Genomic DNA, 15108 nt, shown 5'->3' on the forward strand with positions numbered 1-15108 from the left:
GCGATATTTCCGCAAGGTAGCCACTATTGCAATTCATTGTTGAATTACCAATTATTTGTTACTATGTCGTCAATGATTATTTGTAAAATATATTCTGATATATAACTATGCATATAAGCCAATGCAGGCAAATCCAAAATAGATGTGCTAGATAGTTCTAGATTTGGCATTATTGTTCTTCATACGATAACTTGTGTATCTCGTGTGATGTACAAGTTGGTGATACTATGAATAAAGTGTGTGTCTTATTTCATCCTGCATGTACGATAAAACTGGGACCTGGTAAGAACATCACATAGTTACTAACAAATGCAAAAAAAAATTCCTCATTTTCGAAAAAGTGGGTGCAAACAGGGACCCGCCATCATGCATTGCAAAACGAGCTTTAATTTTAGCAAGATGGCACACCCTGGCACACAGTACCCTTTGCACCCTTTATTTCTCTATTTATTGATCATTGTATTTTCAGTTCATCATTACTAATAATAAAGAAAAACTTACCTCCACTTTACGTTTTGAAACAATTAATCCATTTGTTTGCCATAATATGTTTTGTTGGAAACGTCACAACTCACCAGTTATTTATACCATATGGAATTTTCTCATTCAATAATTAATTTGTATTCTATTCAGCGGGATATTATTAAGTCATAAAACAAATTTGCGGGTGCAATCAGATATTCACACTTGTAACATTTTAACAAATTCTTGAAAAAATAGGATTTGCATGAATCAATTTCTTCAAATCGGACATTTGTGAGGTGTGTGAGGTTTATGATAATTTGAATCTTTACTTGGAAAAAATCGAATAAATAGAAGGCCGTCGAAGAATAGACTTCGTGTATTGAAATCATTCAAGAGTTATGATAATCAATCAGAAATTAATGTGTCGTCTATGGCTGCCATCAGAGCCGCTAATAAAGATGTGGCAAGACATCGATAATGAATCTAGGGATCGTGTTTATGTAAATGCCCAAGTATCAACTCTCAACGCCCGGTAATTATTAACTAGTGTCCTGCACTGCATTGTCTTATCAGATGGGCTTCTGTAATTGACTCATTACATTATGGGTAGTAAGGAAAGAGGTGTGCTCTAGTAAAAAATTTCTCGCCGTTAAGATAAGCGGCCTTTTCTAGCGACTATCTTTTTTAGCTTGTTACTGTGAGTTTTGCTCCCACGAGATAATCTTGATGGTCGTTTCGCGAGATACCGAAGGAACTCCTCGTTTCTGTTGCATACCGATTCTGTTTATCGTGGCTGCGCTACTGATAATGCTGAAAAATGTCACCAATTTAGAGGGAAATCGAGAGAGAGAGAGATGAATCGATATGACCGATATATTTTACCGGCTTGGTAGTCCGTGATTAATGGTTTATCGGGTTTTGAATCTTCATTCCTCGTTTTGAAATAACCGCATCGATTTCAATGCTCTGGTAACTGAAATGAATTTTTAGTTGGGTATTGGGAACTAGCAATTGTTACAGAAATCCGACAGTCAGTTGTGATAGTACTGATTGTTCAATATATAACCTATCGAAAAAGGTTGAAAGTTATAATCATTTGAACTGTTGTTCGTACTTCGTAATTTAATCATTAGGCAATTGGATCCCTGAACAGCATCCAATAAAAATAAATACAATTTCGTGCAAGAAATATTTTTCATAATAATAATTTATTTTCATATTTAATGATTTTTGGTCTTTATTTATCTATAAGAGGTACAGTTGATTATATGTGATATAATCTCAACAAAAGCCTCACAAAATATGAAAGGCCATACAGAACAATACGGAAAAAATTTCTAGAAAAGTATGTACTAAATTTTAATGCTTCCAGAAACAGTTTTCAGCCATTTGTTTCATACATAGGAATTCGTCAAGCCAAGTTGCTTGATATTTTAACCAACTATTTGACTTGAAAATCAAGCTCGTGAAAAATTACATACTTGAACTTGACTTGATTTGAGATATTTATTGCTTGACTTGATATCAAGCTACTTGATATTACTTAAACTTGATACGTACGAGTCGCTGTTGGTAGCTGTCGGCTGAGTATAAATATAAAATGTGATGGAATCTACGAAGGGTATCTCATTGAAAATAGATGGTGTGAACTTCTGTTCATCCCATCCAGGGGTATTATATTTCGTGCAAAAACAAGGAAACTGGAATTTCTCTGACGAATTGAAGCGGTCTTATATTTTAGATTTATAGATAAGTATTCATGTCACATAACAGAATCGTTCATTATATAATTATTATTATTTCAGACTTAAGCCTATACGCGTAGGATATCTCCTCGCCGTCGACTTCTCACTCACCGCTAAGAGGAACATTCACTCTCGGTCGTGATCGGCCCTTGTGGCCCCTCTGGTTTTCGTCGAACTTCTGGTCCCCTTACATGTGATCCTTGGACCTTTTCGTCGCTTCCTAGGGATTTTCTCACCGTCCTTGCAGTACCTAAAAGAACACCTTTTTGCATTATATCACAAATATACTCACAAAGACCTAGGTGCTTGATATTTATCTTGAGATTATCTATTTTTATTATTATTTTACCTGACTTTTGCCTATACGCGTAGGATTTCTCCTCGCCGTCGGCTTCTCACTCACCGCTAAGAGGAACATTCACTCTCGGTCGTGATCGGCCCTTGTGGCCCCTCTGGTTTTCGTCGAACTTCTGGTCCCCTTACATGTGATCCTTGGACCTTTTCGTCGCTTCCTAGGGATTTTCTCACCGTCCTTGCAGTACCTAAAAGAACAGCTTTTTGCATTATATCACAAATATACTCACAAAGACCTAGGTGCTTGATATTTATCTTGAGATTATCTATTTTTATTATTATTTTACCTGACATACGCGTAGGATTTCTCCTCGCCGTCGGCTTCTCACACCCCGCTAAAAGGAACATTCACTCAATCCCAGATATTTAAAATATCAGAAGGGAAGTGCTCGGTCGTGTCCGGTCCTTGTGGTCCCTCTGGTTTTCGTCGAACTTCTGGTCCCCTTACATGTGATCCTTGAACCTGTCCGTCGCTTCCTAGGAATTTTCTCACCGTCCTTGCAGTACCTGAAAGAACAGCTTTTTGCATTATATTATATAGAATCACTAAGTCCCAGTTGCTTGATATTTTTCTTGAATTTTTTTGGGTACTATTCCAAATGTTGAAATGATAATAGGAATATTTCGCTGGGCTGGCCGTTCCAATGGTTGAACACCCGATTACAAAGGAAATTATCTCGGCACCTCGTTCGAAATACTTCTCTATTTAACTTGTATCCATGTCCACGAAGTTGATTCGAATTCAACTCATACAGGTGACGCCGAATAAGCCGTGCAATGCTCGATATGTAACTATCAGGTCTCCCCTCAAACGACGATCAGCCAAGGAAGGAAGATCCATTATTCGTAGCCGTTCCTGATAACAAGGGCGATTCCATCCAAAGGGAATGCGTGTGACACAACGCTGTAAGTTCTCCAGTAATGCAGCATCACCCGCCAACCACGGATACCAAACCAGACCGGCAAATTCAAGTATTGGTCGAATATAACATATATATATTTGGGAAATAGCCGCCACATTATTGCCACGAAAAACGTTCTGGACAATATATATAAGATGTTTGACCTTTTTTGTGATGTGCAATACATGTTCAGTCCACGGAAGATCACTTGAAAACACCACACCTAGGTCCACATGAGATGAACATCCAACAACTTCAACGCCGTCAATATAATAAGTCAAACCTGGATTGTTTTTACCCAAATATAGTATTCGGCACTTTGAAGGGTTCAGGGGAATCAACCATTTGTCGCACCAACAAATGATCCTGTCCAAGTCTTCCTGCAGGGTTTTATAGTTGTTGAGAGGGCAATTGATAAATTTGATATCATCGGAAATGAGGCACTGTCCGACTTGAACTCAACAGCTGGATCGCTCACATACACCAGCAACAGCAACAGCAACTGAGCCCTGAGGAACGCTACTGAGCACACATCTTGGTTCCGATCTGGCAGCACCAACTTTTATCACAAACGATTTGTCAGTTAAGAAGCTCTCAATCCACTTCAAGATCAATCCACGGATTCCAAAGTGCTCCAGCTTGTAGACCGAAATAATTTCGAATATTAATGTCAGCCACAGAAGGGAAATGATCAACAAACAAATTCGCAACATCTGTAGGTTTATTATATATGGTACCTTCGTAATTCAGGCTTATACTGATATTATGTTTTTTTTTTCTTCCAGATTCCTCATTAACAATATTCCCGACTGTTTTATTTTTATTGATTGATGAATTCAGAACACTTTGCTAGAAATATGATTTTGTTTGTTTGAATAGATATCTGATGTCTCTCTTCGCATTATTATAAATTTATATGATTCATATGTTCCCAAACCTTTATTGAGCCAATTCAATTTTTTTCAAATCACTACTAGATTTTTTGATTTCATCATTTACTCGACCTTTGCAAAAATTGTGTGAACGCTTCACATTGGTGAAGATCTTTCTAAGTAATATTCAAACAAATTCATAAATGATCTGAAACAATCATCAACATCTGAATGCATATACAAAGTATCAAAGTTGACAGTAGTTAAAAGATCAGATAAATTATTTAAAGCCCTAGGTGATACTCTTCTAGAATCTATACAGTCATTTCCAGATTTTTCGCTTATGACAGGCATACTTATGTTGGAATCTATTATCAGCAGTTCCTTCGATCCTTGTGCATTCTTGAAACATACTTTGTGCTGTGCTGTCATTATGTTATTTGTCTCGCAATATTTGTAGATACGAGACATGGTGTGATGATTTTATATATTGTTGGTAGGCATTGGTATATATCTTGATGGATCCGCTGTGTGTTGCAGATCCTTCGGTAGGAGGTGGTCCCTGTTGTTAAAAATTTGGGTATTTCCGTTGGATTACTTATAACACCATTTATGGTTTCAATTAGCCTGCCGTGTATACACCAACATTTTTTCAACCAAAATTTGTGGATTCCATCTGGGCCGGGTGATATACAATTGTGTTTGTTTTTCAATATTTCATGGAATTCTTCTATAGAAACTGCGTTATGCGGCATGTGTTCTTTTGTTTCACATGATTTCTCTTCACTTCTTATCCAAACAACCTGGGAGTTGTAGCCAGTTGATCTGTCCAAAAATTCCCAAAATCCTCGACGGTTGGATGACTTCCTGGTGTTGCTGACATATTATTGTTTATCGTTCTATAGAATTTTCTTTCGGAGTTTTCAAAAATCATATTATCCTGTTTTCTTTAATAGCTTTCATTGTATCTTCTGAGTCTTTCAGAGTACACACTAAGTTATTGTTTCAGTGTGTCTGAAATTTGTTGAACATTTTCATAGTTTGGATCGTATGTTATATATTGCCGGTGACGATCCATTATTATATTCACCATTTTTTTGGAATTTTCTAGACGGCGACCCTTATGCGAATTGGGAGAGCCTCCCAATATCTTGGCGGATGCTATGAACTGTGTCTTCTAGCCTTTTTTACCAATGTGGTTTATTTTGTTGTTTTTCTCTGGCTGGTTGCTGACTTTTTGGTTTTGGCTTCACACCTAGCAGTGTTGCTATTGAAAATGCTGCACAGTATATGATGAGGTGTGATGATTCGAGATTATGGTAGTCAGAAAGATATTACGGTATAATCTCCTTGTTGGTCATGACCAGAAGATGAGATAGTTTCTTGGATGTCCTCAACCTTGCAGAATCGGTCGTCCCAAAGGATATGTGCTCTCAAAATCTATAACGCATCTATGTTCCTGAAAATTTCATCTTTTTGGCGTGAAGGGAAAAGAAATAGCTGAAAATTCAAGACGAAAAACAGTTTTTTGTGAATAACTCAGAAAATATCCATTTTATGGCAGGGGTGTGATGCATACACTCACATTATGTTTTAACGTAGATTTAATATCTGTCATAAAAAAATGGGATTCTAATTTGAAAAAATTGATTTTTCATGATTTTGTCATCCCTAACTTTGAAAGCGATTTTTTCACCTCCTGTATCATGAATCGCGATTTCGATTTTTAAAGTGGATACATCAATCTTACATCTTGAAAAATCCCAAAAATGAAAATTTTCCATCCAAAAACCTCGAAGTTATTCTTGTTTCAGCGGAGCTCTATTTTCGATTTTTTTTTTCGAATTTTCCCGCTCAGAGAAAATTTTTAAACCAAAACTGAAAAATGTTACATCAAAATAACTTGAAATTTTTTAAGGAATCTATTTCTGCAATAAAAAAATGGTGTTCTAATTCGAAAAATGGAAGTTGACGTCATTTCCGGAAAAACCGGAGGTGCTCATGCCTTGAAAATATTTTAGATTTCATCAGCATCGTGAAATACTTATAGGTGCTGAATTTCATGAAAATACGTTCAGTAGTTTTCCGTATAAATATGGGTGAGGTTCCTCGTGAAAGACCCTGTATATTCCGTCGTTGAGCATCACTTATTGCTATCACATCTGCGTTGTTTTGTTCCTCAGAGTTCATTTGTGCATTGATGTTGTGTTGGTTTTCAGCACAATCGTAGTTTTCTTCAATTGTCGTTTCGTTGTTAGTGAGGTTCCTATTCTGTAGCTTCAGTTGGACTTCATTTTTTATGGTGTTAAGTCTCTCATCGCGAACAAGTTTATTTCTCAATATTACCCGGTATTGGTCGGCTACTCTTTGCTCAAAAACTTGGAGTTCGGGATAGTTTCTGTGGAATTCTGCAAATAATTTTTGCCGGTAGCCTATTTTATCTTCTTCCATATTTGTCACTTCATAATATATGCTCATAATCGTTTCATTTATCGAACTTGACCATTTTATGCGTCTTCTTGGTAGACCTGCTTGGGTGACTGCTGGTTGGGGATCCTACCTAGCACCTTCAGCAGTCGGATAAACTCGTGTTATTCTTCTCCTAGAATGTTGAGATTGTGGAGGCGTAGCAGTTTTTTCGAAAGACGTCCGTCTCCTTAGCACTCAGTCACTGACGTCCCGCATACTGTCATGTCCAACGCCGCTCCAAACACGCCCTGACGAACCTTAGGCAGCTGCTCTATATTCCTATTCCTCAAATTCACCATCATTCATGGGTTCCTCCGTGTAGTGGGGAAAACGGCCTTTGATCGCTTTTCACGATCAGCAGAGCTACGGAGGGAGAATTCTTGAGCTGCTTTTCACACGGCTTCGTCCGATACCCTGGACAGGGACCCTGCGACAGGTTTCAGCTTCCTGGGTCATCTCCTCCTGGAATCTGCGGTGGGCAGGAGTCGATTCAACTCTCCTGATAGGTAATCGCTAGGGATACACCTACCGCTACCCCTATGGTCTTTATTGTACAAATCACTATAAAATGACTTTATATTATAGGGCGAGATTTCACTCACACAATCTTGGTTAATATCAACACTGTGAGACTGATACCAAAAACATGTGTCTATTCTTCCATTAAACCCTCTAGAATTAATTCAATTATGAAAATAGAACAAACATAATTAAAAGTAAAAAACAGCCAATCCAATACTACCGCATAAGAGAAAAATAAATTCATCCCGTGCACTTAAACTATCCACTCCAGATAGCTCGCACAGAACCCTTAACTGTCATTGAAAAAATAATAATAAAAAAATCATCAACCCAGTCATACACTGGATTATTACGGAAATTATTCAATATATGCAGTTTGAATTTATCTAGTGCAAACTTTCTATAATCGAACGTCAATTTGTTCATTACGTTGGGTACCTGATATGAAAAAGACCTAGTGAAAATTGCAGTTTCGTGTGCAGGAACAGAAATCGCTGATTTTGAACCAACATTCACAGAATGAACACTAAAACACTCAGAACAAAGACACATAAAACTCTTCAAGAAGCTAAGTCTTGGTTCAATTCCAACGGTCTTCTCTTGAATCTAGAAAAAACTAAAATATTGGAAATAGACATGAGGCCGAGAACTACACAGAGTGTCGCAAGCGCGAAATTTCTTGGAATAGAAATTCAAGAAAACTTCAAATTCAGTTGTCACATAGAAAAGGTGGTAAAAAAGTTATCGTCTACAATATTTCTGCTCTCCAGGCTGAAAAAAATTACCCGAGAGAACATTTTGGTAAATACTTATTTCGCTCTATTCCATAGCTGTATGTCTTATGCAATAATTATCTGGGGCGATGCGTCGGAGGCAGATCTGGTTTTCCTGAAGCAGAAGAGAGCCATAAGAACAATTGCGGGTATTAATAACACCACTTCCTGCAGGGAATATTCTAAAAAATTAAGAATACTTACCTTCTATTCCCAGTTCATTTTTTCATGTCTAAATTACATTCATGAAAATAAACACAAATATTTTACGACGGGCGAATTCCATCAATACGCTACTCGCAATAGAAATGATCTCTGTATTCCATATCATAGGATCAAAAATGCACAAAAAGCCACTAACTATTTAGGCATAAAGTTATATAACCATCTTCCTGTGGACTTCAAAACTCAAGATGGTTTCAAGAGACGTCTCCGAAATTTGATGATTTCGAAGGCCTATTATTCTATTGAGGAGTTTCTGTCCGATGTTCTTCAGTGAAATTCTCAATACTCGTAATGAATATAATAATACATGTGTATTCATTTTTGATACTGTTTTCTATTTCAAATGTTTTGGTATATATATATTTTTTTTTGACTATTAATTGTTACCTTTGGCTTTGTAACTATTTGTGAAATAAATTTGATTTGATTTGAAGGAATGAAATTTTCTTCTGTGCTCCATATTGAGCCAACCAGTTTTCTTGAGCGTATTAGTTATATGCTCGTATTTATTTATACCATGAATTAAACGAAAACAAGAATTCTGCAAAACCTGGACTCTGTTTATATCAAAAACATTCAAACAGGGTGGTAGACGGCATCACAGAAATTCATGTGCGAAAGCACCAAGGATTCACAAAGCGCAACCTTAGTAGATCTGTTCAAATAATTTTTGAACTGGTATAGGAGCCTCAAATTAAGGTATGCTCTGTTTAAGCATTCATATATGTGCTCCGTGAACCTTAATTCAGAATCCACAGTCAATCCCGAATTCCTAGCACTATCTCGAAAACTTATAAAATTGTTATCAATGTTTACACTTTGACTGTATGTCCCCAAAAATCGATTTATATCCATCTTCTTCCCAAAACAGTTGACACGCAGACTTACCGGCATTCAATTGGAGACAATGTTTGCTTGAAATCTCGTAGATGTTGTGTAGATCAAAATTAAGTGCTTCAACAGCCTGACGTGATTCAATAGGTTTGAATGATAATATGAGCTGACCGTCATCTGCATAAAAATGAGCTGTTGCTGATATGCAGACATAGATGAAACATGAAATATAAAATATAAACGATGAATAAGAGTGGGCCCAGAATGGATCCTTGCGGGACTCCACATATCATCTTCAAGAACGAAGATAATTTGCCATCAATTTTTACCGCCTGAGATCTTAACTATAACTGGCTAACAGATCGATAGCTCCCTGGGGAAGACCAATAAAATGCAATATAGAAAGAAGTAGCTGATGATTCAGCGAATAAAAGGCTTCCGAGTAATCCAGCAATGTTAAAATTGTGAGATCCCCTCGGTCAATAGACCTGCAGATTTCATCAGTGACATTGCACATGTCGTTCGAATGAGAACAGTCGTCTACTTGTGCTCTTCATTTGTTTTTATTTTCTAAGTTATCCTCAAAATGGTAATAGTAATTCATTGATATTTGTGAGATCGAATTTAAGAGTGTTTTTTTTTGGTGAAATATTTGTAATAATTTTGGTTCAAATGGCTAAACCAGCTGCGAATATTAAAGAGTTGAACGTTCGCATTGACAAATTGTCAGAAGAATTCAAAAAGGGAATTGATGGTTTCAAAGATGAATTTTTGAAATCACAGTCTACTGCTATAACGTTCACTAACACGGATGTGAGTCCCTTGGATCTCCTGAAGAAATTTGAAAATAGGATCAATGATGCTATTAATGACATCAAGGTTGACATAGATTCACTCAAAAATAATGTCAACACGGTGAAAAAAAAGCAACAGAATTTGGAGATGAAACATAATATTTATTTACTTGTACATGGAATTTCTGAATCGGAAAAGGATTTAGTTGAAAGTGTAGTTAAAATTTGTAATGATAAAATTGGGGTACAGGTGAAAAAGGACGATTTAAATCAGTGTTATCGAGTAGGGAAGAAAAAACTAGATTCTGATAAGCCTAGACCGGTTGCAGTACAGTTTCTTAGAAGATGGAATCGCGATGCTGTATTTGTAAACAAACGTAAACTCAAAGGAACTAAATTACTTGTAACTGAATTATTATCGTTGAAAATTTGATATTGTTCAAACAGGCTAGGAAAATATATGGAAAATCTGTTTGGACACATAATGGTATAGATTATCGTGATGTGAAAGGTCAAAAGACGGTTATAAACTGTGAACAGGAACTGAAAAATGTTTCGGTTTTGTTGGGTTAACTCTTTTCATTTCCATTGTTGATAATTCATTAAAGGGGGAATATTGGAATTACTAATTATTTATAAATTTAATTTTTGATTATTATTCGTATTGTTTGGGGATCATGATTGGCAAACGTAAGTTGAACCATTTCTCAAATTTTGAATATATTTAATGATCAAGTGTGAATTTTGTTGAGCACTGTGACTGCTAATAGATTTGTGCATAAGTCGGTGATTTTTTGTATTTTACTTGCCTGCCCTTTGAGCCTCGCTGCCTCATTGGTTTATTTTTGTTTTGTTTTGGGTTAAAATATATATTTTGTTTTTTTTCTTCTATTTTCTTTATTGAAATAACGAGCATTCGTATATAGAGAATAGAACCTCTATTTTTTCTCGCAGCATGGAGTAATTAATATGTATATACAGGGTGTTTCCTAAACATGCGGCAAAAATTCAGGGGGTTGTTCCTTGGACTATTTTAAGCATGTTTTGTCCTTGGATGATTTTTGAAAAACCTCTTTGTTTCGAAGATACAGGGCGAACAACATTTTTCATATTTTTAAAATTAATAATAGTTTAAATAAAAATGCGTACCGCACTGTGTTTACTAAGTAGGTACAATTTATTTTTAAATTTGTTTAACAACATTCAAATTACTAAAAACGGCCAGTTTTTTGATTAGATTATTTCCTATGGGGCCATCTAAAATCATTAGTTTATACCACTCCAGTAGAAAATGTGGAAGACTTGCGAAATCGGATCATTGCTGGGTGTAACTTAATAAGAAATGATCCTGGTGTTTTTGAAAGGGTTCGGCAGTCAATGAGGAGAAGATTGGATGCTTTTATGCTGGCTAGAGGTGGTCATTTTCAACAGTTTTTGTAGGTTGAGTTGAATTTTCATGTAATTTTTCATAATAAAATGTTATTATCTGAAATTTTGTTTCCCCTATATCTTCGAAACAAATAGGTTTTTCAAAAATCATCAAAGGACGAAATATTCTTAGAATAGTCCAAGGAACAACCCCCTGAATTTTTGCCGCATGTTTAGGAAACCCCCTGTATATATATATTTTTTTTTTTCACTGCTCGCATTTTTTTCTTTTCTATATTTATTTGTTTACTTTTAACTATTTCTCTACTTTATTATTTCTGTAGAAATGAAATTTGCACATCTAAATGCCAGATCTGTTTTAAATAGTTTAAGTGAGATATCAACGCTTATTTTGACTCATGACTTGGATGTCTTGACTTTGACTGAGACTTGGCTCTCTTCTGGCCTTAATGGTGATATTCTGCATATACCAGGTTATGTCTTCGTGAGGAAGGATATAGAGGGAAGGGGAGGTGGAGTTGCGGCTCATATAAGGCAAACATTTAAACATCAAATAATTTCTATTGGACAGCAGGTGAGTGGAGATACTGAGTATCTAATTATAGAGTTAAAAGTTGGGTCTCGCAAGATAGTTATTGCTACCTTTTATCGTCCTCCTCATTTTTATTTGAATAGTTTTGTGAATGACGTTGACATCATATTTGATAGTATTTCACCTGCTGCGGACGAGATATTGTGTCTCGGTGATATGAATGTTGATTTTTTGGGACCAGAAGGTCCTTTGACGACTTGCCTGGGTTCTTATGGCTTGAGGCAGTTTTTGAATGAACCAACAAGAAAAACTCGGTCTACTTCAAGCTTAATTGATCCGATATTTTTCACTAGAGAGGATTTGGTCACTGAGGTTGGTACAGTGGATACATCTGATATTTCTGAACACCGGTTGGTTTACGTTAAATTGAATTTAAAATGTGTAAAAATGAAGCCTAAATTTATAAAATACCGTGACTTTCGTGGTTTTGATCTCATAGATTTTCGTAGAACTCTGGAAAATCTTCCTTGGCATCGTTTGATAGCTGAGGATGATATTGATAAGAAGGTCGACATTTTTAATTGCTTAATTGTAGAAATTTTTGATGAACATGCACCACTTATTGAGAGAAGAGTTACTAAACATCCGGCACCATACAATCTCAAATTATTAATGAAGCAGAGAGACACAGCGCTTCAAAAGTTCAAAAGAACACGTTCGTCAGGTGATTGGGAACTATACAAACAAATTCGTAATTGCACAGTTTCTATGATTAGGATTGAGAAAAAAAAAATTTTTGAATTGATAAGCGCTCAGCACAATCCCTCAAAATCTTGGAAAGCTTTACGTGATCTCAAAGTATGTTCATTGAATATCACTAATTTACCAACATCTCTTTCTGATCCGGATGCTATAGGAAACCATTTTTCATCTCTTTCAAATGCTAATAATCGTTGTTGTACTTCAAAGATTCAATTCTATAATGAACACTCACACTCCTCTGATACCTATAGCTTCTCTCTTACTACAGTTGAACAGATTGAAAGTATCTTGAATGGGATGCGAAGTAACGCCGTTGGAGTTGATCAAATTTCACTGCAGATGATTCAATATTGTGGACCATTTATTGTTAAATATATTGTTCCTATCATAAATGTGTGCATTGAATCTTGCTATTTTCCTTATTTGTGGAAGGTTTCCCTGGGTAAACCCATTCCGAAGGTAAGGACCATTGCTATTCATAACTTATACTGCTGACATAATGATATCTATAACCCATTGCAAATTACTAGCTCACGCAGATGACTTCCAACTATATTATCATTTTCCTAAAGAATCATATAAAGAGGCTTCTCGTGTAATCAACAATATTTTACATCTTGTGCAAGAACTATCTACCGTACATAATTTAGTCCTCAATCCAGAGAAGTCGAAGGTAATGTGTTTTGCCAACAAATATACTGCTAGTTTCCTCAAATCAAATATGTATATTGAATTGAATAATCATCGCTTGGAATTCACTGATGTAGCTAAAAATTTGGGTTTAATAATGGATACTGATTTACGCTTTTCGGAACATCTAAAGACTTTACTCATGAGGGCATATTCAAACTTGAGACCTATATACCCCAACCGGCATATACTTGATATGAAGACCAAGAGAACTCTTTGTGAATCTCTTGTCTTATCCCAATTCACATATTGTGATTTTATCTATGGACCGTGTTTGACTAAGATTAATCGCGATAGAATACAAAAAGTGCAGAAATCGTGTTTCAGGTTCATTCATGGTGTAAAGAAGTATGATCCTATTAGTTATAAAATCAGGGAGGATGAGAGTCTTTTTATGGAATCGAGGAGAAATTATCACCTAGGTACTTTCACTCATAAGCTTCTTTGTAATGCCGAGGCTCCACCTTTCCTCAGGAAGAGATTCGTTCATCATAGTAACGTTCATTCGAGAGTTACAAGATTTCAGGATAAATTTGTAGTGCCGAGACATAAAACGGCTTTATTTCAGAGAAGTTTCATAATTCAGTCAATAACATTTTACAACTCCCTACCGAATGAGTTCAAATTGTTGAATATCAATAAGTTCAAGTATAAAGTTAAAAAGTATTTGTTGTGTGAGCAATAATTAATCTATGTATGTTATTTCAAGGGTGTGTATGGTTGTAATCTTCATGCTGTGGGATTCGGGTGCTCATTGGGTATACATTTCATATTTTGTTTTATATGTAGGTATATATTGCTGACTTGTTAATTATTATGTACTTGTTGGATGCTAGCTCATTGCCGGTTTGGGGAGGGTTGAGTTTGAATAGCAGTCTGCTAGACTTCGCCTTCCGCTGCTAGGTGATGGGTTGATGTATTTCTCTGTTTTTTTTTGTGAAATAAAGACGTCATTTATTTATTTATTTATATTGAGAAAGGCTGTGCAACAACTATGGCCAGGTCTGAACCCAGATATTATATTGGTATGACTACACGTGCTACTAATATAAGATTCTCCGAACACATGAAGAATAAACCTCTATCAGCATTAGGAAACTACCTTAAAAATAATAACCATAAAACTTCAATTCAAAATCTCAGTATTCTTCACCATGAAAGGAACTTTTATCGATTAACCCCTTTTGGAGCAATTGGAGATTCTGAAAAGAAGAGATGACACTAACCTTATAAATGATGTAAAGGAGTTTCCGTTGTACAATATTTTGGAAACATTCATTTAAAAACGACAACAGAAAAAGAAGAATGTTATCTTTATGTTTGTGTATGTTTCTATACGTTTCAGACTTGACACATGCCTATGTTATTTATACGTCTGTCAACCAGATAAAGAATATATAACCTGATTCCATACATTTCACATCTTTGACTACGAAAAACTTAGATTTATTGAATAGGAATCCTTGTATGTTTGTTATACTTTTTGTGTTTTGTAGCTTCTTGCTGTGTTTAATGACAGTACGATTTTGTTTTGTATATATATATATATATATATATATATATATATATATATATATATATATATATATATATACATCTATCTGAAATGCCTTAGATGCAGTAATGATCGTGATTTATACAGAATGATTTCTAAGGGAATCGACCAAGGTTTACACCAAAAAATTACTCTGTTTTCTTTGCCGAGCTTTCGGATTTAATTCAATCCATCCTCAGGGCTTCTACAAGATACCAACGGCAACAAAAATTATCAGTTACAACA

The 15108-nt window shown here is 35.6% G+C and overlaps 1 long non-coding RNA gene across 1 annotated transcript; it reads right to left on the reverse strand.

Annotated features, from left to right (window-relative positions):
- Positions 1 to 1960: 1960 nt before the first annotated feature.
- On the reverse strand, positions 1961 to 4871 carry LOC123672928. Its single transcript, XR_006746388.1, has 3 exons — positions 2852 to 4871; positions 2614 to 2752; positions 1961 to 2460 (listed from the first exon to the last, which is right to left on the reverse strand). It is a non-coding gene; the product is annotated as an uncharacterized LOC123672928 (long non-coding RNA).
- Between the last annotated feature and the right edge of the window lie 10237 nt (positions 4872 to 15108).

The sequence above is a fragment of the Harmonia axyridis genome, chromosome 2 (assembly GCF_914767665.1).
Source record: "Harmonia axyridis chromosome 2, icHarAxyr1.1, whole genome shotgun sequence".
Lineage (NCBI taxonomy): Eukaryota > Metazoa > Arthropoda > Insecta > Coleoptera > Coccinellidae > Harmonia > Harmonia axyridis.